This window comes from Oncorhynchus kisutch, linkage group LG27, assembly GCF_002021735.2.
Source record: "Oncorhynchus kisutch isolate 150728-3 linkage group LG27, Okis_V2, whole genome shotgun sequence".
Lineage (NCBI taxonomy): Eukaryota > Metazoa > Chordata > Actinopteri > Salmoniformes > Salmonidae > Oncorhynchus > Oncorhynchus kisutch.
In genome coordinates, this window is record NC_034200.2 from 14,838,636 (window position 1) to 14,865,724 (window position 27,089).

The window sequence follows — 27,089 nt, forward strand, 5'->3', positions numbered from 1 at the left end:
ATTGAAGCTTGCCTGGAGGGTTGTTAACACAGTGTCCAAAGAAGGGCCGGAAGTATACAGAATGGTGTCGTCTGCGTAGAGGTGGATCAGAGACTCACCAGCAGCAAGAGCGACCTCATTAATGTATACAGAGAAGAGAGTCGGTCCAAGAATTGAACCCTGTGGCACCCCCATAGAGACTGCCAGAGGTCCGGACAGCAGACCCTCCGATTTATCTACCAATAGGTGCCCTTCTTTGCGAAGCATTGGGAAACCTTCCTGGTCTTTGTGGTTGAATGTATGTTTGAAATTCACTGCTCGACAGAGGCACCTTACAGATAATTGTACGTGTGGAGAGATGAGGTAGTCTTTCAAAAATCATGTTAAATACTAATATTGCACACAGTGAGTCCATGCAACTTATTATGTGACTTGTTAAACACATTTTTACTCCTGAACTTATTCAGACTTGCCATAACAAAGGGGTTGAATTCTTATTAAATGTTTTATTAATTTGTAAACATTTTGGAGAAGAAAAAAAATCCACTTTGACATTATGGGGTATTGTGTGTGTGTGTAGGCCAGTGACCCCCCCCCCCCCCAAAAAAACCTCTATTTAATATTTTTTAAATTCAGGTTGTAACAACAAATATTTGGAAAAAGTCAAAAGTGTGTGGACACTTTCTGAAGGCACTGTAAACAAGGCGAGAACCACAATGGAATGTGAAGCTACCAGAGTTCTATCACAGACAAATCCTACTTCCTGGGGATACAATCTGTGAATAGCAACCTCCTAACCAGTTAGTCAAAGGTTATCACTGGGTGGAAGGATTAAACTGCCAGTTTAGTATTATGAGCACATCTATCCATGTCATGTGATACTCATTGAACAGGCTGATCGGATATAACATAATGTGGGTCTAACACTTACACTGCACAATGCATCCCTTTTATATATCCAACACTATACAGTAGGCTGTAACTCATAGGCAAAGCCTCAAATCAACCAGCAGACAACATTCTGGAGGTTACAGGCCATAGATCCTACAAATGTCTACAACTGTAGTCTAGCAGATGTATGACGTGTTGTCTCCTCGCGACCCTCAGTTTTAGGATGAGTTGAGTCAGTGTGAAAATGACAGACACACGCTGTTCCACTGACAATCAACAGCAGGCTGCTTCCTGGCCGGGTGGAAGAGGAGGGGAGAGGAGACCGTGGCTATCAGTATTCAGTATCCCCATTAGCACCATCACTGTACATATGTACAGACGTTGATCCCTCGTGCACTTTGTCTGCTAGCTAATGACTGACCTCACACACCTGCACAGTGGTAGGCTGACTACTGAAGGAACCCATACAGTACATTACAATTATATGATTTTCAGAAACTCACGGGTTACTTTGGAAATCTCGGTTCTCAAAAAAATACGAGTGAGATATCTCACTATGGGATTCAGTCCAGGCGGATCACTACTAGGAAGAACCGATCACACAACGTCTGTCGGAGACAGACAGGTTAAGTGGTGAAATAGATGAGCCCCTCCCTCCTTATAAGGCGCCACTCGCCCATCCTCTGGTCATGAAATGTTTGTTTAAAAAAAACATAGGTCTGATCTCCTTCTGCATTTTATTATTTTCATGACAGGACAGTAGGAAGCAGAGAGAGACAGGTATGTACAGGGAGACAGAGAGGAAGGGCACAGACAGTTGCCGAAGCTCAAACGCCTGTCACCAGGGTCGGCAAATGTGGTCGGCAGTGTTGGGTAGGTTATTTTCTAAATGTATCCGTTAGTTACTAGTTACCTGTCCAAAATTGTAATCAGTAACGTAACTTGGATTACCCAAACTCAGTAACGTAATCTGATTACCTTCAGTTACTTTTAAGAGGCATTAGAAGAAAAACATGAATATTACCAATTGAATGACATCTACTGCAGGAAAAATCTGTTAGAGTTTACATAGCTGACCATAAATGGATGTTGCATTTTACTTTATAGGTTGGTTATGTAGGCTTCTTCTAACCCATTGCTTTCTACTACATATAATAATATGATTAGGCTGTAAGCCTGTCTTCAAATTAAAAACCAAAGTCTCAGATTTCCAGTCATTCAAATGAACTTAATACCCCTTGATCTTCAAGAATAGGACTTGGAAATATGGATTACTTAAAGTGTTTAATTTGAGCATAACTCCAAAACTAAGGACTTATTAGCTACTCTGTTCTTTATGATTTTCTTGTCATGGAGGACCGATTGGGTTCATTGCGTCGAGATTGAAATAAAATACTGCTCTTGGAATTTTGAGCCCCACCTAGAAGTGCTATTTGCATGTGAAAAATGGATGCCATATGATGCATTTTCTATTGGCCCATTGTTAACGTTTTTGTTGGTGACACTTAGATATCGCAATCATTTGCTACTGTTTAAGGTCTATCAAAAGTGTGCAAGTTCGAGCATGTGTCCGTTAGGCCTATAAAAAATCATGTTCATCAGCACAAATTAGATTGAGCAATACAAGTCTGACTCTAGGTCTCCTTAAATTAAACTCATTTTTGACAGTATGGAGCACAATACCATGGAGGAGCTTAGAAGGGTAGAACTCCCACAAACTTGTATTACATATGCTGGGATCAGTATTATTCAGCTGTTGCAAGAGTCACAAAATCAATTATTGACAGGCAGACGAAACTTCTTAAATTCAACAATCCTTCGGTTAAAATACACATATACATATGTGAACAGCCATCCACAACAACCACAATCCATAAGGCGCAACTAGCTAAATGAGAGAGCAGCAGTGTGATTCACATCAATGCGCCATATAGTTATCAATTATAAGTGATATCCGTATCACCCGTAGGCGACACCACTGCTGTCGTCCTTACCGCCAAGGATTTATTCAAGTTGAAAATCTATGGATGCCGACAGCAGTCGCACCATTGGAAGACATAACTTGGACTGTACCCTACAAAAGCCTATTCCTGCTCCTTTCCTGCGATCCATCAAAACGCATGTGGTGCGTCGTCATAGTGATCTCTGACTTGTGACGAGACTCGCTCAGGCGGAACAAACTTAAACGTCCCTTTTCAATTCTGATATTCAATTCTGATATCATCTAGTGTTTTCGATAGTATCTGTAATCCGATTACAATATATTTGCTGGTAACAAAGGATTTCAGTTACAGTTTTTTTGTAATCAGCACAATAGGTCACAAAACGGGACTAAAGGCTTGGAGACTGGCATTGGGTGACACGCTCCCTTCATAAAACATCACAACACAGGATGTTTCTCTACTGTCCGTGGTGCCGTGGAGGGTATACGCCATATAACCACTTGTTTTTAAGCGGGCATTGTGTGTACTCACTTCCAGTGGTGGAATAAGTACCCCTTTGTCAAACTTAGGTAAAAGTAAAGATACCTTAATAGAAAATGGCTCAAGTAAAAGTGAGTCACCCAGCAAAATCCTACTTGAGTAAAAGTCTAAAAGTGTGTTTTAAATATATTTTAGCATCAAAAGTAAATGTAATTGCTAAAATATAGTTAAGTATCAAAGGTAAAAGAAAGAGTGATTCTTTTCAAATTCCTTATATAAAAAGCAAACCAGGCAGCATCATTTTCATTTTTTTTTCATTTTATAAATGTACAGATAGCAAGGGGCATGCTCCAACACTCAGACATAATTTACAAACGAAGCATGTGTGTAGTGAGTCTGCCAGATCAGAGGCAGTAGATGTCCAGGGACATTCTCTTGATAAGAGTGTGAATTAGACAATTTGTCTGTCCTGGTAACCATTCAAAATGTATGAAGTAACTAAAAAGTACAGCGTTTTCTTTAGGAATGTAGTGAAGTTAAAGTAAAAGTAGTCAAAAATATAAATAGTAATGTACAGATGCCACCAAAGAATACTTAAGTAGTATTTTCAAGTATATTTACACCACTGTTCACTTCTTAATCGACACTGATATGTACCAAAGTAGTGAGGTGGAGGTACAGTGCATTCGGAAAGTATTCACACCTCTTGACTTTTTCCACATTTTGTTACGTTACTCTAAAATGGATTTTTTTTTATCTCATCAATCTACACACAATAACCCCATAATATCAAAGCAAAAACAGGTTTTTAGACATTTTTGCAAATCTATAAATATATTTTTGTAAATATACTATTTACATAAGTATTCCGACCCTTTACTCAGTACTTTATTGAAGTACCTTTAGCAGAAATTACAGCCTCAAGTCTTCTTGGGTACAACGCTACAAGTTTGGCACACCTGTATTTGGGGAGTTTCTCCCATTATTCTCTGCAGATCCTCTCAAGCTCTGTCAGGTTGGATGGGGAGCATTGCTGCACAACTATTTTCAGGTCTCTCCGGGGATGTTCGATCAGGTTCAAGTTCGGCCTCTGGCTGGGCCACTCAAGGACATTCAGAGACATGTCCTGAAACCACTCCTGCGTTGTCTTGGCTGTGTGCTTAGGATCGTTGTCCTGTTGGAAGGTAAACCTTTGCCCCAGTCTGAGGTCCTGAGTGCTCTGGAGCAGGTTATCATCAAGGATCTCTCAGTACTTTGCTCCATTCATTTTTCCCTCGATCCTGACTAGTATCCCAGCCCCTGCCGCTGAAAACTCTCCCCACAGCATGATGCTGCCACCAACATGCTTCACCATAGGGATGGTGCTAGGTTTCCTCCAGACATGACACTTGGCATTCAGGCAAAATAGTTCAATCTTGCTTTCATCAGAACAGAGAATCTTGTTTCTCATGGACCGAGAGTCCTTTAGGTGCCTTTTGGCAAACTACAAGTGGGCTGTCATGTGCCTTTTACTGAGGAGTGGCATCTGTCTAGCCACTATACCATAAAGGCCTGATTGGTGGAGTGCTGCAGAGATGGTTGTCCTTCTGGAAGGTTCTCCCATCTCCGTTGGGTTCTTGGTCACCTCCCTGACCAAGGCCTTTCTCCCCTGATTGCTCAGTTTGGAAGCGGCCAGCTCTAGGAAGAGTCTTGGTGGTTCCAAACTTCTTCCATTTAAGAATGGAGGCCATTGTGTTCTTGGGGACCCTTCCCCAGATCTCTGCCTCGACACAATCCTGTCTTGGAGCTCTACGGACAATTCCTTGGACCTCATGGCTTGGTTTTTGCTCTGACAACTGTAGGACCTTATATAAACAGGTGTGACTTTCCACATCATGTCCAATTTACCACAGATGGACTCCAATCAAGTAGTAGAAACATCTCAAGGATGATCAATGGAAACAGGAAGCAATTTCAAGTCTCATAGTACTTATGTAAATAAGGTATCAGTTTTCATTTGTAATACACTTGTAAAAAAACTTGTTGTCCCTTTGTCATTATGGGCTATTGTGTTGAGATTGATGCCAAAAAAATATGTAATCCATTTTAGAATAAGGCTGTAATGTAACTAAATGTGGAAAAAGGGAAGTGGTCTGAATACTTTCTGAATGCACTGTAAACAACGTTTCAGTTAATAAGGTTCATGGAACCGATCATAATGTTTAGCTTAAAATGTTGATAAACTATAATATCTTCATATATTAGGCACAGCAATGTACTGACGGAGGTAGACCGTCGCGTGAATGATCCAAAGTGAAAACATGTTTAGACATTTTTGCAAATGTATTGAAAAAAGAAATACAGAAATCTCATTTACATAAGTATTCACAACCCTGAGTCAATACATGTTTAACAGCGATTACTGTGATTCTTTCAGGGTAAGTCTAAGAACTTTGCACACCTGGATTGTACAATATTTGCACATTATTCTTTTTTAAATTCTTCAAGCTCTATCAAGTTGGTTGTTGATCACTGCTAGACAGCCACTTTCAAGTCTTGCAATAGATTTTCAAGACAATTTAAGTCATAAATGTAACTAGGACACTCAGAATGATTCAATGTCATCTTGGTAAGCAACTCCAGTGTATATTTGGCCATGTGTTTTAGGTTACTGTCCTGGTGAAAGGTGAATTTGTCTCCCAGTGTCTGTTGAAAAGCAGACTGAACCAGGTTTTCCTCTACGATTTTGCCTTTGCCTAGCTCTATTCTGTTTATTTTTGGCCCCCAAAAAACTCCTTAGTTCTTGTCGATGACAACCACACCCATAACATGATGCAGCCACCACCATGCTTGAAAATATGATGAGTGGTACTCAGTGATGTGTACCACGGTTCTCTCATGCCATTTTATAGCATAGCCTGTAGAAAAGTTGCACAACATGAGCTTATAGGAACACTCACTCATTCCATGCATCAACCAGCTATGAGAAGCTGGCTCTCGCTGCGCAACAGGTGACCTTATTCCATTCAAACTCTGAATGCCAGGGCGCTCAAGAAGTGTTTGATTCAATTTTCAATAGCATTTGCATTGATGTCAGAGTGATTATAGGGACAATAGAGCCCTGAGTACCAGGCCATCAGCGATCATCAAAAGCATCAGAGCCCAGTTTTGGAGAAGCCTAGTTACCATGACTCAACGGTCACGTGGAAATTGACTGAGGTCATGACTCGTGACTGCCGATGTGGCGGTAATACGGTCACTGTAACAGCCCTAGTGGGGACCACAACTGTTTACTATTCTTCCCTCGTGGACTGCACCCCACCCTAGGAGGGATGTGTCTGTCGTCACCACCTTCCTCGTTGAAAAACAGCTTATATTTCAAAGCCATCAGACTGTTAAATCGCCATCACAAGTCAGCTATCACCCGGTTACTCAACCCGGCACCTTAGGAGGCTGCTGCCCTATATACATAGACATGGAATAATTGGTGACTTTAATAATGGAACACTAGTCACTTTAATAATGTTTACATACTGCATTACTCATTTCATATGTATACACTGTATTCTATTCTACTGTATTTTAGTCAATGGCACGCTGACATTGCTCGTCATTATATTTACATATTTCTTTACTTTAGATGTGTGTGTATTGTTGTGAATTGTTAGATATTACTGCACTGTTGGAGCTAGGAACACAAGCATTTTGCTACACCCGCAATAACATCTGCTAACTATGTGTATGTGAGCAATAACATCAGCTAACTATGTGTATGTGACCAATAAGATGTGATTTGATACTACCCCTAGCGGAAGTTCGAGGGGCTCTTCCTGTGATGCAGAGCCGAGAGACATTCTGAGGTTACTGCTATCTTTAGATTGAGGTGACGTCGTGTACACAGACGTTAGTCTGATACCCAACAATGGAAGTTTATCATTGTCAGTAGACCAAGTGGTACAACTGAGATAGTGGACGCCATCAACCCCATCAACCCCAGCACAGAGACAATTACTGAGCATGACCAGCACCCCCTGTGGACCAGGGAGATGCACTGTTAGAACGATGTAATGTGGCCATTCAATAGTGTAGCCCGATAAGAGAGAGAATCCAGCTTGATGCCTTGGTATTTGATTCCGTGTGGGCACCAAAAAGATCTTTGTCTGGTTTTATCTACCGTGTCTCACACTGTTTGCTCCTGTGACGGGGAGCAAAGCAGGTAATCGTTTATGTAGGGGGAGACTCGCAGAGGTGCTAAAGCCGCCTCCACACTTGCTGAATGTCAGGGGAACTTGTTACCTAAAGCCTTGCAGCGTGGTCCTACGCGATAGCTAGCCCGTGTGATGCTAGCTACTACTGGAGACTGATAAGTAGAAAACAAATTCTACTTGAAGTAAAACTTTCCTTTCGGTCAGTACTCATAGCCACGTGTGGGTAGACCATGTCTGAGTGGGTAGACCATTTCAGATTGTCAGTGATGTGTACCCCGAGGAACATGAAGCTTTTCACCTTCTCCAGAGTGCGTGCTCCCTCGGCCATCTCCGGAAGTCCATGATCAGCTCCTCTGTTTTGTTGACATTGAGGGAAGAGGTTATTTTCCTGTCACCCTTCCGCCAGGGACCTCACTTCTTTCATGTAGGCTGTTGGTAATCAGGCTGTTACCACTGTTAGGTCAACTACAAAGTTGATTATTGAGTTGGAGTGCATGAGTGGCCATGCAGTCATGGGTTAACAAAGAGTGCAGGAGGGGGCTGAGCACACACCCTTGTGGGGCCCCTGTGTTGAGGATCAGAGTAGTGGAGGAGTTGTTGCCCATCTTCACCACCTGGGGGCGGCCCATCAGAAAGTCCAGGACCCAGTTGCACAGGGCAAGGTTCTGACCCAAGGCCCAAGGCTTAATGATGAACTTGGAGGGTACTATGTTATTGAAGGCTGAGCTGTAATCAATTTACAACATTGTTTAAATGATTTTGCATTAATTTAACTAGGCAAGTCAGTTAAGAACAAATTCTTATTTTCAATGACAGCCTAGGAACAGTGGGCGGCTGTCATTCTGCCTTGTTCAGGGGCAGAACGACAGATGTTTACCTTGTCAGCTCGGGGATTCGATCTTGCAACCTTTCGGTTACTAGTCCACTAGGCTACCTGCAGCCCCATTCTTACATAGGTATTCCTCTTGTCTAGATGGGATAGAGCAGTGTACAGTGCAATGGTGATTGCATCATCCGTGGATCTATTGGGGCAGTATGCAGGTCTAGGGTGTCGGATAAGGTGGAGGTGACATGAATGACTGAAGTGAGTGCTACGGGGTAAAAGGTTGACACGGGAGTGAAAATTAATTCCTGTCCCGTCTGTTCATTTTTTTCCCCCCTGTACTGATCTCGCAACAGTTCTATAACCCCTGAACTCTCCTGTCCATTCCCGATCAAATTCAGTCTCGTCCCGTGCTCATTTTTGCGTGCAGAAATATGAAGGCTATTGTGTTTGTTTAGGAAGTATTCAAAATAATTTCAGTCATGCAATAAGTGATACGTGGTTGTCTTAACTATTTTCGTTAAATGCACTGACTGTAGGCGTGAGTCGCCTGGATAACAGTGTATTCTAAATGACCTAAATGTAGATTGATTTAGGCTGGAGGATGAGGACAGAGATCCCAGCAGGCATGACAGTAAAGTTGTTAGGAGTAGAGCAGCTATGCCGCTTCAGGCCACTTTGTCCCACTTTCCCGGTTGGTAGCCTATTTGATTAAAGCGCAGCATTTAAAACAGCGCTCTATCCTTAGCTCTAATGTTAATGATGGGTCCTTGGCTGCAACAAGACATTGCAAGTCCTCTATTGTAGGCTTCTTCATTTAGCCTACTAATGTAGGTTGGCATCTGAGGTAGCGTAGTGACTGGCTACAACTGGAGTGAGGCGCAAGAGTGAGTCAACGGAAGGGGGAGGGGGAAATAATACATTTTGAATATATTTTTTATTAAGTAAACTATATTAAGCCTAGGCTACACAGTTGTTGTTTTTATGAAATGTTCCACCCATTACATATTTATACCGAAAAAACCTCACCTTTACAACTATTCCTGTACTGCCTGTTGATGTAGACTGTTGATCCTGTCCCGAACATGACTCTAGAACTTCACTCCCATTCCTGCCAGAATCCCACAAGACCCAAGGGAGTCCTGTTCCCATGTCAATCTCTACTATTGGACGATAGTCATATAGGTCAGTTACCCTCACTTTCTTGGATACAGGAACAATGGTGGACATCTTGAAGCAAGTGGCGACAACAGACTGCAATAGTGAGAGATTGAAATTGACGTCTGGGGCAGCAGCCTTGCGAGGGTTAACATGCTTAAAATGTCTTACTCGCGTTGGCCACGGAGAACGAGAGCTCACAGTCTATGCGAGCGGCCCGCATCCCCGGCACTGTGTTAGCCCGCTTTCAGGTTAAGAAGATATTGAACTTGTCTGCCGGAAGCAAGACGTCGGTGTCTGCGACGTGGCTGGTTTCCCCTATGTAATCCATGATCGTCTGGAGTCCCTGCCACATACGTTTGGTGTCTATCGTTTTGCCTGTTTGATTGCCTTTACGGGGGGCATAACTGGACAGTTTGTATTCAACTATATTCCCAGTCACCTTGCCGTGGTTAAATGCGGAGGTTTGAGCTTTCAGTTTGGCCCGAATGCTGCCATCTATCCACATTTTTTGGGTTTGAATAGGTTTTAAATCGTCACAGGGGGAAGAACACCCGGTTCTAGGTCGGGTGAACAAAAGGACTTGTGTTCCTGTACGTTACCACAATCACACCACGAGTAGTTAATCGTGAAACATACACCTCCGCCTTTCTTCTTCCCGGAGAGTTCTTTATTCCTACCTGCACAATGTACTGAGAACCCAGCTGGCTGTGTGGACGGGGACAGGATATCCGGAGAGAGCCATGATTCCATGAAAGAGAGTATGGTACAGTCCCTGATGTCTCTTTGGAAGGAGATTCTCGTCCTGAGCTCGTCTACTTTATTGTCCAATCTGAAAACCTCTTCTTCGCCAGCGGCGTCTTGGAGCAGCCTCTGGGATAAGTTCAATCGCCTTGGGGGGTACGAACAAAGGATCCAATTCAGGGAATGAGTATTGCTGGTGAGTTACCGCCACTCTGATATCCAAAAGTTCTTCCTGGCTGTAAGTAATAATGCAAAAAACTTTCTCGGCTAATAATGATGTGAGAATAAAAATATTTTTAAAATAATAATAATAATAAATGCAAAGTTGCTTAGGAACCAGAAACAAAGCGGCAATGTCTATCAGCGCCATCTTGCATTTAATGAGTGTGTTTCCTCCTCATCCTCCTACACTACAGCAATATGTGCATCAAACACTACTCACACACACAGAACGTCCACAACACACATTCCCACACAGTGTACAGCCAACAATTCTCTACCCAGACAAACCCACCCACGCACACAGCACCAAAATAAATACAAAATCTCTACCCCTAACCAACCAATCTGGAGGAAATAAAAGATCAACTGTGTCATTGATTGCACACTGACCGGTCAATTCAATAATCAATGTGGCAGACTCTTATTAATATAATTCTGTCCGTTGTGCATTTACACACAATTAATGTAGGCACACGAATAAGTCAGAAGACCGATAAACGGAGACAGTCACACACAGCAGAAGGGGGCTACAGAGCAAAGTTAAGGATAATGATGCTTGCAGTAGTGATATCGAGCGTGGGTGTGTGTGGCTTTTTAAAATTCAGCTGCACTACAGACTAGCGTTCATCACAATTCTTCCACTGCAGAGAAAATTATAGGTTTGAGGAAGTCTGTGGGAGGCTGATGCCGGAGAGAAGAAATTCCAGACGCTTCTCGGTCTCTGAAACGTGCTTAGATTCGAATGTGTATTTAGTATTGTGTGTGTATTAGTGTACATGTACTGTTCTTGAGCGGATAGATGCATAGGTGGGGTGGGGGGTGGGGGGGGGGGCTGGACTCGGCGCCCAAACTCCCTCTTCATAACCATCAAAACACTACACTCCGTGCTTACTGTGTGGTTAAAAACATGTTTATCTCACTAAGAAGAACAGGACAAAAATCTGTGTTGTTTTTAAGAGCGAGAGAGAAGGGTTCAAATCTCCTTGAATGCTTGGTTGGTTGGGGCTGAGGACTGGAGCCTGATGGTGAGGTGAGGCTTTCGGCTGGTCTGTGGAGGGAAGCTGCTAGGAGAACAGCCAAAGCACGGGGGAGGATTCAATCTTGAATGCACAGTATTCACAGCTTTGCCTGCGTGGGCTGGTGGCTCCCAGTCCTCCTCCTCCTCCTCACTACACTACAGCACTTAGGTGTTTTTTTTAGGTGTGTGTGTGTGTGTCCTCCTCGTCCTCCTCCTCGCTACACTACCGGCCCCGCTTCAAATCAAAGCCTCTTAGAAGAGTGAGACAGAGAAACACATAGAGAGAGAAAGAAAGCAAATCCTCAAACAACATTCTCAGCCATGTGTGGGGATGAAGAAATAACATTATTTTGAAATCAAAGGTTCTTCACACCAAAACATTATGTTGAGGCCTTCACCTTCAGATGCTACTGAGAAATAATGATGTGAAATACCTTTCCTTTTCTATCCATGCCCTGTGAGGTATGATGAGTTGGGCGGTAACCATTGACAACCCTGACCTTCACATGAACGTTGCTGGGAGGACAGAGTTCGGACACTGGTCCAATGTATTCTCAGCGTACAGCATTTTCAAACATATTCTCTGTCATTTCAACACACACACAGGAGAAAGAAGACCGAGTCACAGCACACCAGCGGTTATGAAATGTGTTTAAGGCTGTTCCTCCTCTTAAATAAAAACGTTCTGTCACAACAACATTTATTGATGCCCTTTCTGACAGCTAGCAATGTTTCCTACCTATATTACAGCTAACCAACCAACCGACTAATGAATGAATGTAATATATCTATATCTATATATCAATAGCTCTTTATATATCTGTCTCTTTCAATCCCTTTCAAGGTTTCAGTGACGCCTGAAAAGGATGCCCGGAATAGCTGTGCGAGCATATTTTGTCTGTGTCCCTGTGCCGTGCTTTGCCACCCACCCACACATGTCAAGACAATGAGCTGGGTGCATCATTATGTTAGCTGACAACAGTGTTCACAACCCGTGCTGAGTTGCGGCTAGGGTTGGGCTGAATGCAGATTTTCAAACCGTTCCTGTCCCATACCGGTGTATACGGTATTAACGGCAGTGCACACAACTGCCGCTATTTACCCCCAGAATTAAAATTATATATATAACTTAAGGAATCTAAAAATATATTATGATTTGTTTAACACTTTTTTTGATTATATGATATACACACATACAGTACCAGTCAAAAGTTTTAGAACGCCTACTCATTCAAGGGTTTTTCTTTATTTTACTATTTTCTACATTGTAAAATAATAGTGAAGACATCAAAACTATGAAATAACACACATGGAATCATGTAGTAATAAAAAAAAGTGTTAAAATAAATCATAATATATTTTAGATTCCATAAATTAGCCACCCTTTTCCTTGATGACAGCGTCGCACACTTGGCATTCTCTCAACCAGCTTCATGAGGTAGTCACCTGGAATGCATTTCAATTAACAGGTGTGCCTTCTTAAAAGTTCATTTGTGGTATTTCTTTCCTTCTTAATGCATTTGAGTTGTGTTGTGACAAAGAATGGGTGGTTTACAGAAGATATCCTTATTTGGTAAAAGACAAAGTCAATATAACGGCACAAACAGCTCAAATGAGCAAAGAGAAATGACAGTCCATCATTACTTTAAGACATGAAGGTCAGTCAATCAGGAAAATGTAAAGAACTTTGAAAGTTTCTTCAAGGGCAGTCGCAAAAACCATCAAGCGCTATGATGAAACTGGCTTTCGTGAAGACCGCCACAGGAAAGGAAGACAGAGTTACCTCTGCCGCAGAGAACAAGTTCATTAGAGTTACCAGATTTGGCAGCCCAAATAAATGCTTCACATAGTTCAAGTAACAGATCATTAACATCAACTGTTCAGAGGAGACCGCGTGAATCAGGCCTTCATGGTCGAATTGCTGCAATGAAACCACTACTTAAGGATACCAATAAGAATAAATGACTTGATTGGGCCAAGAAACATGAGCAATGGACATGAGACCGGTGGAAATCTGCCCTTTGTTCTGATGAGTCCAAATTTGACATTTTTGTTTTGACCTCCGTGTCTTTGTGAGACGCAGAGTAGGTGAATGGATGACCTCCACATGTGAAGCATGGATGAAGAGTTGTGATGGTATGGGGGTGCTTTGCTGGTGACACGGTCAGTGATTTTATTGAGAATTCAAGGCACACTTAACCAGCATGGCTACCACAGAATTCTGCAGCAATACGCCATCTCATCTGGTTTGCGCCTAGTGGGACTTTCATTTGTTTTTCAACAGGACAATGACCCAACACACCTCCAGGCTGTGTTAGGGCTGTTTGACCGAGAAATAGAGTGATTGAGTGCTGAATCAGATGACCTGGCCTCCACAATCACCTGACCTCAATTGAAAAAACCCAATTGAGATGTTTTGGGATGTTGGACCGCAGAGTGAAGGAAAAGCAGCCAACAAGTGCTCAGAAATGTGGGGAATCCTTTAAGACTTTTGGAAAAGCTTCCAGGTGAAGCTGGTTGAGAGAATGCCAAGACTGTGCAAAGCTGTCATCAAGGCAAAGGGTGGCTACTTAGAAGAATCTCAATATAAAATATAATTTGATTTTGTTAAACACTTTTTTTGGTTGCTACATGATTCCATAGTTCTGATGTATTCACTATTATTCTATAATGTAGAAACTAGAGGTCGACCGATTATGATTTTTCAACGCCGATACCGATTATTGGAGAGCCAAAAAAGCCAATACCGATTAATCGGCTGATTTAAAAAATGTATTTTATTTTATTTTATTTGTAATAATAACAATTACAACAATACTGAATTAACACTTATTTTAACTTAATATAAAATATCAATAAAATCAATTTAGCCTCAAATAAATAATGAAACATGTTCAATTTGGTTTAAATAATGCAAAAACAAAGTGTTGAAAAAGAAAGTAATGTGTGCCATGTAAAATATGTGCCATGTAAAAAAAGCTAACGTTTAAGTTCCTTGCTCAGAACATTAGAACATATGAAAGTTGGTGGTTCCTTTTAACATGAGACTTCAATATTCCAAGGTAAGAGGTTTTAGGTTGTAGTTAATATAGTATTTTATAGGACTATTTCTCTCTATACCATTTGTATTTCATATTGCTGTTGATTGTGGCCTGTGGAATGTTGTCCCACTCCTATTCAATGACTGTGCGAAGTTGCTGGATATTGGCGGGTACTGGAAAACACTGTCATACACGTCGATTCAGAGCATCCCAAACATGCTCAATGAGTGACATGTCTGGTGAGTATGCAGGCCATGGAAGAACTGGGACATTTTCAGCTTCCGGGAATTGTGTACAGATCCTTGGGGCCGTGCATTATCATGTTGAAACATGAGGTGATGGTGGTGGATGAATGGCACGACAATGGGCCTCAGGATCACGGTATCTCTGTGCATTCAAATTGACGTCGATTAAATTAAATTGTGTTGGTTTTCCGTAGCTTATGCCTGCTCATACTATAAACCCACCGCAACCATGGGGCACTCTGTTCACAAACCGCTCACCAACAAGATGCCATCTGCCTGGTACAGTTGAGAACCGGGATAAATCCGTGAAGTGCACACTTCCCCAGCGTGCCAGTGGCCAGCGAAGGTAAGCATTAGCCTACTGAAGTTGGTTACGACGCCGAACAGCGGTCATCTCAAGTCCCCGTAGAGGACGACAAGCATGCAGATGAGTTTCCCTGAGACGGTTTCTGACAGTTTGTAGAAAATCCTTGGTTGTGCAAACAAACAGTTTCATCAGCTGTCTGGGTGGCTGGTCTCAGACAATCTTGCAGGTGAAGAAGCCGGATGTGGAGGTCCTGGGCTGGCGCGGTTACATGGGCTGGCCAGTTGGACGTACTTCCAAATTCTCTAAAACGACGTTGGAGGCGGCTTATGGTAGAATTAACATTAAATTGGCAATATCTCTGACAATAGCTCTGGTGGTCATTCCTGCAATCAACATGCCAATTCCACGCTCCCTCAAAACCTGAGACATCTGTGGCATTGCATTGTGTGACAAAACTGCACATTTTAGAGTGGCCTTATATTTTCCCCAGCACAAGGTGCACCTGTGTAAGTATCATGCTGTTTAATCAGCTTGTTGATATGCCACACCTGTCAGGTGGATGGATTATCTTGGAAAAGGAGAAATGCTCCCTAACAGGAATGTAAACAAATTTGTGCACAGCATTTGAGATAAATATGCTTTTTGTGTGTATGGAACATTTCTGGGATCTTTTATTTCAGCTAATGAAACATGGAACCAACACTTTACATGTAGTGTTTATATTTTTGTTCAGTATAAACATGCAAATCAAATTCAACACTCCAAATGGTATTCATATGAATTAGAGCCCTGGCTGTTGCGTAATTCTTTTCAGAATGGAAAAGGCTCCAGCTGCCCATTTAGTGGTGTATTACATGCTGCGTTCAGGGTTGTTGTGGTGGTGGTGCCTTGGAAACGTGGCACATCTGTGAATGATAACAATCCTCAACCATCTCGAAAAGAGGAGCGGAGACTAATTTGGTTTCACTTAATTAGTTCCATAGGTGACTGACAGTGTTTTTTTCTTTTCTTTTCTCTCTCTCTCTCTCAGCCTTAGTGGCGGCATTACGTTAAATGATTAAAAACAATTATCATGGCCTAGGGTGAGTGATGGGCGAATAACAGCAGAGGACAGCTTGGAAAATATATAAATAAATGTGATGTCCAGAGCCTCCGTTCAATTCCGTCTCTAATGACATCTGAATATCAAAGACACCAAATCAACAGATGCTTAATTCCGTATTCCTCCGTCCTCCATAAAGAATCAAATTGAATAACCCCCAAAATAATCTAGTGAAAACCCTAAGGCATCTATCCCACCAAGATGACATGGCATTACCCTGTCTATTATATTCTTAATGACGGGTATCATCATAATCATCATCATGTCCCATAGCACCACCAGGACTGACATTTCCTGACTCCAACACTGTATAACTCACAGTGACTGACAGTCAAGGTGATTTAACCAGAAAAGAACCTGGTGAAACCAACAAAAGTGACAATTGAGTTACTGTATTCTGGCAGGTCAGAAGACTTTATCCTAACAGGGTGTAACGCATAATATGGTACCAGTAAGAAAGTTGCTGCTCACTAAAAGATTGTTGCTGCTATGTGATTATAATCTGATTGGAACTGAAATGTGGAATTACCGTATCAATGTTATGCCATCAGCAAGTTTTCAAATTCATATGCTGATGTCAAAAAGACCTTATGCTTCAGGACAGTAAAATCGCTGTTGTCACAGACAGTCTTACAGAGGACATTGACATTGATGAGAACATTGACATCATGGACAGAATGGTACCGGTCGTGTGGCTAGTAGTACACACTAAAACAACATTTCATTTCGTAGGCTACTCTATCAGTAGAATCACTTAAAGTATTATTATTTCAGTGACTACAGACAAAAGGGCAGTATTTTTATTATCAAATAAACCAACAAAAAGAAGAGAAATCGAATTTGTTAGCTAAATAAATAAATAAAGAGTTCAAAGGGACGAACATCATAAACCCGGCCGTGTCTCTCTAGTACACCATTCCTGTGTACTCAGGACAAGAGAGAGAAAAGCATGTGTCAGCCCTGACCTTAGAGATCCTTTTTGTCTCTATTTTGGTCTGGTCAGGGCGTGAGTTGGGGTGGGCATCCTATGTTTTGTGTTCTATGTTTTCTATTTCTGTGTGTTTGGCCCGGGGTGTGGTTCACAATCAGAGGCAGCTGTCTATCGTTGTTTTCTGATTGAGAACCATACTTAGGTAGCCTTTTCCCACCTGTGTTTTTTGGGTAGTTGTTTTCTGTTTTTGTGTCTGCACCAGACAGAACTGTTTCGGTTTCGTTCTCTTTGTTATTTTTGTTATTTCAGTGTTCACTTCAAATAAACGTATGAACACGTACCACGCTGCACCTTGGTCCTCTCCTTCCAACAGCCGTCACAGCATGAGGATGAATTTCCTTTCGGGAATTTTGCTTCATATCTTCTGACAATCGTCAAAAAATAATCAAATCAAACTCCTTTTCCCAGGAAACATCCTAGACCTAAAAGAGACAACATCAGAAAATCTAAAACCGCTTGAATCAACAAACAAAAATTCTTTTTGGGGTGGGCGGGCTGTCGGGATTCAATTGTTCCAAATGCTGACCAGAGTAGTCGGCTGTATTGCATTGGAGGGAGAGGTGATGTCCCCTTGGGTGGTGTCAAAGCATAGCCAGTTTAATGGAAGCATAGAGCCGCTGTGCCAAAGAGACTTATGTTATACACTGCGCTGCTCCATGGCAGGGCACAACACCGAGACCGACAGCTGCCATAGAGGCTATATTCCACTGTCCATACTAGCATAGGCCTACTACTTAGCATGCGTGCCCAATAGTTTGCTCATTCTAAGTGGCATGCTAGTGTGGACGTGCTTCTACACCTGCATTACTTGCGGTTTGAGGGTTGTAGGCTGGGTTTCTGTACAGCACTTTGTGACATCAGCTGATGTAAGAAGGGCTTTATAAATACATTTGATTGAAATTTGATTAAGACAAAGAGTTGCGAATCCACAGAGCCACACTAAGGACGTGCCGCCGGTATGTTGGCCCCTATATATGCAAATTAGGAAACTATTTTGCTCTGCACTGTGAGTGTATTTAGACTATTTGGTATTATGGGTCCACCTGAATTTGTTTGATGATGACATGCCGCGAGAACAAATTGCCTGCTGGGGGACAATAAAGCAGGGCTCTACAGAGAGAAAATGTGCTGCACTGAAGATACCAAGCTCCCAACACACACACACACACACACACACACACAAATAAAATTTGATTTGATTTGACACACACAGAACCTTTGAACACATTCAATGCCACTGATGTGATATGCTGGACAATTAAAACACTACTTAGTCTACCCATAATGCCTTATTTGACATGTCATCACCTCCTACATATACTCTTGGGTCCAATCTCTGGTAACATTTACCCAACAGTTTTTTATATTTCACTGACGCGTAGTGTGCACACGCACACACTCCCGCAGACGCAAACACACACACAGTGATCCTCCTTCCCACAGCAACCCGGAGGGAGCGAGACGGGCTAACGAGAAGAGATGTTGGGCCACGGGAAAAAACCTTAGGCAGCAGAAATTAGATCAGAACATCTCTCTCTTTTCTCCCTCTCCACCCCCCCCCCCTTAATACACCTCTCTCCATCCTCCCCTTAATTCCTCTTCCCTCCATCCTACCACTCTGATGAATACTGCATCAGCAGCACCTCGGGAGAAGGGGAGGAGAACTGTTCTTGACTTTCACTAGATCATTAAGAACTGCCTATCAGCCCAAACCCAAAAGAAATATCCAACCAACTTTATCACAATTAAAAAGAACTACCAACCCAAACCAGAAAAGATGTCTACCTAGCCGACTTCATGAGCAATATGCTATTTCTACGCCGTCCTGCCCCCTTCAAGAGAAAGATGAGATTGAATAACGCGACTCTGTTCTGTAATCTAAGCGTGATAGAGAACTGCAGCAGACATTCTAGAAGAATGACTCCTTGTATTCAGGGAGGCCTGGGAATCCCGATGCACCGCCTGTGTCAAGACAGCAGGGATCGTTTCAGCTGTTTTTACTCCGGCATCTTCACAGGTCACGTGGTTATGGGCCATTGGCACCGCCACACTGCTGTCGTGGGATATTTCTGGGGCTCTGCCGGGATGCTGGGCAGGAGGGCAGAGATGGGTGTGAGGGCCCATGTAGGGAGGAGTTGGGAGGACAAACCAAACCATGGAAGGTACAGTACTGTAGCACTTCCACCCTGCACCACTAGGGCCTAACGGTAGAAAGATACAGTGCCCAAGCATAATTGGGACACCAACCCAATTACAGTACTTTGCTTTCTGCTTGCGTAGCCAAACCAGGGGCCAATCTAGTAAAGTGAAATGTTCAGAACATTGCCGATATAAATGCTATGTGCTAAATAGAGCAGAAATCATGACGGCTTACTATCCATGACAAATAATCAGGCTCATGTTCTGTAGCGCACACTAGGTAATACAAAAATCACTGTTCCTTTTAGTCAAGTTTAGGTAGGTAGCAGCCCACCTCTCCGTTTCAAAACGTTTTGTCCCATTTCATGCCTACTGAACACGACCCAGGTGCTGCTTAAAGGGATGAGAAGTGAAGCGGGGGATAAGTGGTTAATAAGTGGCAGTGCCCACCGTTGTTTCTACATATTCCCCTCGGCAGTATTGTCTGTGACCGCTGGGCTGAATGCTGAAATGTGCATGCCAATGAGATGAGCACAGTGGTTGTGTCACATCTCACAGAAGGACGCCTCATGTCATGGCAGAGAGAGCAACAGCTGCAGGCCCACTGGCAGGCAGGCTGGCAGGCGTCACCCCACACTGACCCTACCTCAACAGCCTTTCTCTCTCTCTCTCTGCAGTGTGCCCCCACCCAACCCTGACAGCCATTCTCTGCATGCCCCAGTCAGTCAGTCAGTCAGAGGACCGCTGGCATCACCCCGTCTGAACCCCATCCCACCACAGGCACACACCCAACAGCGTGCGCTCCACTGCACCCCATCCTGACAACCTCTCTCTCTCTGCGTGCCATGCCCCAGTCAGTCAGTCAGTCAGAGGACTGCTAGGCTAGTGGCCTAATCAAGACAGAGAGAGCAAAGAACATAATTAAATACAATAAAACTCTATAGGATTTTACTCCATACTTCCTCAAACTTTGAAAGTATTGAATCACTATCAAGAGTTATCGGCCTAGATGACAACTTGCTCCGAATCCTGTGCCAACTTGATTTCAAACTTCAGGAACAGAAAAGAGCTAGGAGTGTTCAGAGTTCCCATTCCTTTAAGGACAGATACTCAATACGATTGGTGTATAAGAGTAATATGCCCACTGGAAAAATAAGTTTGGCCATTTACAGTCACTTCTGAAAAAACTTGACTCATGGCACATCCGAGCCAAGACGCGACAGTCACAGACAGCAGAAGTTTTCAATCAGTTTCCAAGAGATAAAACTAGACTGACCGTGAATATCTACTGCTCCATTGAAAGGGATAGTAGCAGGGGAGAGGAGACACAGCCTCTCGTGAAGTCTTTGCTCAGCATACTGTACAACAAAGATGTCAAATAATGTTCACACCATTATTTTGCTGGCTTGTGTTCAGCAATCTAGTGCACCAGGTACCAGTGACTTGGTCGGCTGAATTTAAAATAGCAGTTGACACCCAAAATTATTGCTTGAGTTTCCGTCCCATGCCATCTGTGTAGCGCCTCCTAAAGTATGTGTCAATCCCAAATGAATTTGAAAGATATGCATAATCTTGAATACAAATATTGCGTATATTTTTCCCATTATTTTCAGATTGGGGCATATTGCTGGATCTACCTAAACAGATGGCATGGGATGTGGACTCCTCTAGATATAACATGGGTATTGTGATCTGAAAACATCTGGCTTCCTTGGATTTCGCAATGAACCATCATATCAATATCGAAGACCATCTTTTTTTTTAGGTTGCAACATTGCCACCGTCACCAATTAACAGTCTGAACTGGTGAACCCGGTCACCCAATATCTGGTGATAACAAGACAGGAAAGACGAGGGACAATGGAAGAGAAATGAGTGACGATTTCAACGTCGGGATCATCATCACTGCCACAGCCTACTATTGTGTCGCTGCTCATATGTGAATTGGGACTAATCTAAATTCATTTTGTTCCGATAATGGAGTGTAATTATCCTGGTGATGATAACGTGCGTGCTCCATGCTCTCGAGTGGCTCAAGGCCAAGAATAAGCTCTGAGATAATGGCAGGTAATGGAGCCCCAGTGCAGGTCAGTGATTGAACACTTGTTTTGTCCACGGTGGCCGTGGTGATGGAGATAAGGTTTTTTTCAAGGTTGCGGGAATGACCTCCGGGGAAGGGTCATCTGATGATCTCATGACCGTATTTGACGAAAAGCAGCTCCTATACACCAAACGCTCACCAAGGCGTGAACGGACTGGGCGTGTGTGTACATTGGGAAAGAAACTACATGCCAAGGCATGATCACATATCCTGTCAAAATGATCTCGGATGCCTCGTATCGACAGCGATGCGTTTGGTTACTCACGTCTAATGCATTTCAAACACGAAGACAAGGCAGGTGGTGAAACGCTTGGTCATTGGTCAGCTGCTTTCACAGTATAGGCCTAGATTTATGGCTAGTGTAGTTGCCATTCTGAATCGAAGTCCCTTGAAAAAGGTTTAGTTCAGAGTACTTCTCCCACAACAATGAACAGTGACACCAGGCCACTATACACCACTCCAATAGATCTGATATGAAACAAAAAAAAAGACCCATTCACATTACTTTCTCTCTCCTCCATTGTCGTGGAATTAGGCTAAGAGCTAGCTAGTCAAAGACTTGGTACGGTTGTGTTATTGAGGGGGGGGGGGGGGGGTCAGGCATGGACTCATCTGACTACTCTAAGAACAAAAGGCAGGTACATGGAGACAGAGAGAGAGAGAAAGAGGGAGGCAGCGAGCAAATTGTTCTCCACGCGTACACACTGCGCTGCCTACCAGTTTCACAGGTGACTCAACGTCTCCCGCTGCTAGTCAGCGGCATCGCAGGTCAACTGCACAGAAATATGAGCATGAGGAATTCCCACTTCTATATCAGCAAACATTGACCTGGAATAGCTGAATCATTGTTTTCACCGTGGGATGAAATAAGTGATGTGAGTCAGCTAGAATGGCCCATATTAAATGCATGCACATTAAAAAACACAAGTCACTGCAAATCATGACAGTCCCGAGGAGATGAAAACTGACCGTCACAATCACCAAGTGAGAGGGTAAGGAACCAGCACTTTAAAGTTTCACTTTGTTTTTTTTTAAAGATCACTTTTCAAACTACAGAAATAGGTGACACGGGGAAAACAGAAGGTATAGTGGCAGTGTGAACGCACACATCGTAGCTTTTTGCAGCAGTGCAGAAGAGACCAACCCGATATGATCCAGAGAAAATAACTTCAAAATCATAGCAGCATCTCCAGCCCGCTTACAGGCTCCCAGAGGGGAGGACAGCTGAGCCGAGGAGGGTAGACAAATAGCTAATCTGACATTAGTCAACGCTTGAACGCTGCCGTGACACAATAAACGGAGGCGATCCAGCTAAATCCCAACGTAAGCTCTGTCTGCCCACGTGGAGCACAGAGCCAAAGCACGACAAAACAACACACTTTCTGCAGTGGTTCTAGAATGGTCTCTCCCTACATACAGCTGGATAGCAGCCAGTCTAAGTCTGGAATCAGAGCATCGTTCAGGAAGATGATGCTCTAATAGGACTGCATCAAAGGTGGAACAGTGGTGTTTTTACACACTAACCAGAAGGTGTCGCTGTTGCTACATGATTTCTTTTTTTATCACATTGTTCAGTTACAAATACAGCACATTTCCTCCTAAAGAAGGACAATGATGTTAAATGGCAGTTCTAGGAAATCTTACGAATGACTTCAGCCTAAATCAGGGTGACAGGGAGGGTTTGTTCACAGCATTTCTCTGTACGTGGGATAATTAGGTGTCAGTCAGACACCCCTAACTAGCAGAAGTAAGGAACACATTCCAGTCAGGATGAAAGAAAGCTAGGGATCCATTCTTTTTTTGAATCTCCCATCTCACAGACATCACCTAATCCACTAAATAAGGGAATATAATATTGTGCTCAACAGTATTCCATGGTAACTACCACCACATTATTAGCGCCACACAAGTAGATGAAATATAAAGAAAGTGTATTATTAAAACCTATTTTTTTGGTTAATTACTGTTTAGTTTATCAAATCATACAGACGACTCAATGTACAATACAGAGTCCACAAAATAGCTAAAATCTTGCCTGTTCACGTCATTCCTTTGCTTTGCCCTGAGCGGGCGAGTGACAGAGATGACATAACAGGCTCATCAGTGGGGTACGGTACGGCTAGCCCACGCACCCCATCCACAATCCTCAGCAGCCAGCCCTCAGTGGATTGGCCTAGGGTGAATCTCGACTGTATTTCCTCGAGTCCTTCCGTCCTCTTTGCTCGTCTCCTTCTCAAAACACATTGGAGGAGAAGATCTGAGGAGATGATCAATGGATCTTCTACTCCAATGTGTTTAGAGAGGGAGAGTTAGCCTAAAACCAAAATGTTCTCAAAAGTTAGGATTCAAACAAAATAGCAGAGGAAGACCGTTTTGCTGAAGAAGAAAAAAAAGAGCAAAAATAAACCTTTATTACCATGAATAATCACATACTGAAACGGGAAGATGTTCCAAACGTCTCAGTCTTTCAATGCAAATAATTTTGGCTGATGAGTGTAGCTGTGCATTGTTAAACAAATGTCTCTCACCATATATAATGAACAAAAATATAAACGCAACACGTAAAGTGTTAGTCCCATGTTTCATGAGCTGAAATAAAAGATCCCAGAAATGTTTCTCTCATTTTTGGGGGGGGTCACAAATTTGTTTACGTCGCCGTAAGTGAGAATTTCTCCCTTTCCAAGATAATCCATCCACCTGACAGATGTGGCATATCAAGAAGCTGATTAAACAGCAGGATCATTACACAGGTGCACCTCGTGCTATAAAACGCCACTCTAAAATGTGCAGTTTTGTCACACAACACCATGCCACAGATGTCTCAAGTCGAGGGCGCATGCAATTGGCATGTTGACTGCAGGAATGTCCACCAGAGCTGTTGCCAGATAATTTAATGTTAATTTCTCTACCATAAGCCACCTCCAATGTCATTTTAGAGCATTTGACAGTACCGCCAACCAGCCTCACAACCGCAGACCACATGTAACCATGCCAGCCCAGGACCTGACTAGGGCCTAAAACATTTATTTCAATTGACTGATTTCCTGATATGAACTGTAACTCAGCAAAATCATTGACATTGTTGCATGTTGTGCTTCAATGGGGCAGAAGTCAGAGTTGTTGTGATTCTGGATGGCCAGATGGCCAGCAACAATGACAAGAAAACTGCCATGTGGGGAATTGTAAGTGACTCGTTTGAGCTACTTTTATCGTATTCTTGATACCATGTCTGATTTGACTGATTTCATGTCAATGCTAAAATGGCTCAAATTTAAAACTGTAATGATGATTTTCCTCTAAGACAACAAGTGCTCATCGTGCAAATGTATTTATGTTATCAATACATCTGCACGATGAGACAAAAATATAGTTTACATGTTGTCAAAAATCTAAATAGTCAACAATCTGTTTTGCCCTGTAGTTGCACACTTTGTTGGTTTTGTTGCTAAACAACCAACCCGTCTACGCACATTCACTTATTACATATTACACACATGGCCCCAATAGTGCGGCCTAGAACACAAACATGGGTTGCCATTGTAGCACAGACATTATATACTATACACATCTGTGATCGATATTTGTCTATGCTGGAGACCGTTAGTAATATTTGTAAGTTCAACTCGTCTCAAAAGGGAACAGCGATGTGAGTCGTACGATACAATACACTAATGGATTTATTCCTTGAATGATTCTATTATTCAGATGTGTTTTCCTCTCTGCATGGTTGGGAAGGGCCCATAAAGTAACCATTTCCATTGTTTGTCTACGCCGGTTGTTTCCAAAGCATGTGACGAACACCATTTTATTTTATTTGGCTAAAAAAGGTCATAGGAAGATAACCAGAGGTATTATTCAGTGATAAACGCTGTGTGATTTGAGGACAACTGTCATGCCCACAAGGTCCTTGACATTCATATAGCACCTTTCACTAGCACTTTTCTCCAAGTGTTTCACCGTGTGTGTGTGTGTGTGTGTGTGTGGGGGGGGGGGGGGGGGGGGGGGGGGGGGGGGGGGGGGGGGGGTCCTTTACTACTCAACAGTACAGGAGCGGTGTGTGTTTCAAATGGGACCAGTGAATCAGCTACCAAAATCACGCCAACATGGAACATGGGGGCCGGGAGGAATGCTGAGAAATGCTTTTTAAAAAATAAATAAAGAGAGCCAACCTTTTCATTTAAGTGCTTCATTGACACACAATGACGTTTTCACAAGCCACCGCTAACTTCCACAATCCGCACCCTGATAACTACAGCAGAGGTGTGTGGTTGATATGTATGTGGCATATCGCAAATGTTGTGACTGTACTTTGATTGTGTTCGTTTGAGGGGGTGGAGGCGGGGCTGGGCGGGTGGAGGGTCACCCGTAGGAACACCATGCATCTTCGCCGTTGGCTGGTCCTGTGTGGCATGCCGTGCGCCGATCGTCCGTGCCTGCCTCCACTCCAACAGCCCCCTACTGACTCCTGCACACCCCACTCACCCCTTCTTTCCCGACATCCACCCGGCCAACAGACAGAGAACCTGTTGCCTAGGCAACCCCAAAGCACTCACATCTACTCTGTCTGAGAGTGAAAACAAAAATGTCAATATCTTATTTGTTAACCATGTATTTTTCATCATCTCCCTTTCATCCTGTCCAGCCCATCCATGTAGGCTATTAAGCCCTCCCCTTCCTCAATACTACTTTCATCCAATTCCCCCCCCCCCCCTCCATCTGTCCACTACCCTCTTATGTGGATTCCATCGAAGCAGACACACTTACAACGTAGACTCTCTAGCCTCTTCTGCTCTATAAACCTCAATGTTTACAGACTGATTGTCACAGTTAAACTGATCTGTTTTCCCGTCAAGGCTAAACCTAGGGAATGTTCCTCCGTCTAAGGGTTACGGCCTATGGACAGATAATGCTGATTGTCACAGTTAAACAGATCTGTTTTTCCGTCAAGGCTAAACCTAGGGAATGTTCCTCCGTCTAGGGTTAGGCATGGACAGATAATGCTGATTGTCACAGTTAAACTGATCTGTTTTCCTGTCAAGGCTAAACCTAGGGAATGTTCCTCCGTCTAAGGGTTACGGCATGGACAGATAATGCTGATTGTCACAGTTAAACTGATCTGTTTTCCGTCAAGGCTAAACCTAGGGAATGTTCCTCCGTCTAAGGGTTACGGCATGGACAGATAATGCTGATTGTCCATTTCCCACTGCAGTGCACCCGTCAGTCCCCGCAACAGCTCCCTTTCCTCCAGCGTCCATCCAGACATTTTGCTTGTGTCAGAGTTGTGCCTTCGGGGTGTCAACCCACAATTGACGACGCCGTAATGAAGTTTGGAAGGAGATATGACAGAGGGAATGTGAACTGCATCGACGGTGTTCAATGGGCTAAATCAGAAATCTACTCATTGAGGGATAATAGGAATTCAATAGGAAGACTGAAAAGGAACACACTTAACATTCTACAGGAAGGAAACCTAATGTACTGCTTAATGAGGCTCATTTACATGTTTTAGTGATTGTTGATGCTCACAGTTAAAACTGATGGGTCCTGCTAATTTCCTAATTCCTCTGTGTCAGGGAAATAAAGAACCACAGCAACAGCAACAGAAACCCATACATCAACTGTGTGTGTGTGTGCGTGTCACAGCAAACCTACTGCTGGAGGCTGATGCTGCATGCATCAATGCTGTTAAGAGGGTGTGACACCACACACACACACACA

At 43.1% G+C, this 27,089-nt stretch overlaps 1 protein-coding gene across 1 annotated transcript in view; it reads right to left on the reverse strand.

The window, feature by feature from the left end:
• The window catches only part of LOC109871998 (arf-GAP with GTPase, ANK repeat and PH domain-containing protein 3), a 234,263-nt gene that overhangs the window by 161,566 nt on the left and 45,608 nt on the right, over nt 1-27,089 (reverse strand). The gene's annotated exons all lie outside the window — the stretch shown is intronic.